Here is a 1,797-nt window from a genome sequence, read left to right on the forward strand (position 1 = left end):
TATCACATTTTACTCGATCGCGAAAAAGACTCTCGCTAGACGATCTCGCGCTCCGGTTAACTTTAACGCCCGTCCGAGAAGAATTTTCGGGGACTGGACGACCGAAGCGGATCTCGCGCGGTCTCGCGATCGACAGTGAAGAGAAGTGCAGAAGAGGAAAAGAAGACACGACAAACACACACCATGGGGCGACCGACGCGTTCGTTTCAACGCTTTCGCACAAAGTCGGCGGCGGTTATATATTTATATCATTATATTCCGGCGGACGGGACGCGACGTTCGAAAGCCTCGCCAAAGAGGAGCTCCTGCCTCTTCCTCTCTCTTTTCTACGAGAAAAGATAAACGTATTTTACGGGGATACGGAAACGTTACCACGTGGTGTCACACACGATCGTCCGTCTCTTCTCTATAGCAGAAACCGATAAAAATACACCTCCCGAAAGAGAGTATATGGTGATTCTTTTTATATATATATATATTTCGAAATACAACTGAACGTGGCGGAAGCGCACGGTGGTGGTCCAGCGAGGACACGCGACGACGGGGAATAAGAACTATTCGACCCGTTACGAATACGCATGCTCGTCCCGCACGATTTTAACACACACCGTGTTTTTCTCCAGTCGTCAAAGCGTTCGTGCGTCGAATTCGAAAAATAAAAAAAAAAGAAAAACACCTTTTCTCTCTCTCGGGGTAAAAGAGTCGATGTGTATTGTGTATAAAGGTTCTGCGAGAAGTCTCGTTTTGACGTGTGTTCCGCCGATAACGACGATCCTCCGAAACGGGGATACAGAAACGTTACACCTCACAACACGATCTCCGTCTCTTCTCTATAGCAGAAACCGATAAAAATACACCTCCCGAAAGAGAGTATATGGTGATTCTTTTTATATATATATATTTCGAAATTCAACTGAACGTGGCGGAAGCGCACGGTGGTGGTCCAGCGAGGACACGCGACGACGGGGAATAAGAACTATTCGACCCGTTACGAATACGCATGCTCGTCCCGCACGATTTTAACACACACCGTGTTTTTCTCCAGTCGTCAAAGCGTTCGTGCGTCGAATTCGAAAAATAAAAAAAAGAAATACACCTTTTCTCTCTCTCTCGGGGTAAAAAGAGTCGATGTGTATTGTGTATAAAGGTTCTGCTGCGAGAAGTCTCGTTTTGCCGTGTGTTTCGGTAACGACGATCCTCCGAAACGTACATCTCATTCGTAAGAGAGGAAGAAAACAATCTCCCTGGGGCCAGTCGGTAATATACCGACATACGACGTGTCGTGCACATCCGTCTCACGCACGGTATACAAAATATGAATAAAACGTGTGTAGTCTCTCTCTCTCTCGACTTCTTAATATTTTCTTTCACCTCTGACGCATCATTTCAGGTGACGTCGGGAGCGCGGGAAAAAAAATTTTTCTAAACACACGAAACCGTTCATCTCACGAACAGCCGAAAAAGTTGTCGCTCAGATCCATATCGCAGTGGAGCGGTATCCGCGGGCGGTCGTAATTGAACGACGCACGACGCCGCGAACACTCACGCGAGTCCATACAAACGATTCCGATCGTTTTGCAACAACTAGAACGTACACTGTCCGTGAAATTCACAGAATTTTCGCGTGTCCGCGACAAACGCCGACGAGACACCCATCGTTCGCTCGTACGTAGCATCCTTCTCTTAACCCGACTCAGAAACGTTCTTTGCGCCCTTCGGTAAAAAAACGTTCGATCCGAAGAGGTGAACGACGGCGGGGATTTGACAGAGCTACGCAAGCAGTGTATGGTACGTAAA

The sequence above is a fragment of the Nomia melanderi genome, unplaced genomic scaffold (genome assembly GCF_051020985.1).
Source record: "Nomia melanderi isolate GNS246 unplaced genomic scaffold, iyNomMela1 scaffold0588, whole genome shotgun sequence".
NCBI lineage: Eukaryota > Metazoa > Arthropoda > Insecta > Hymenoptera > Halictidae > Nomia > Nomia melanderi.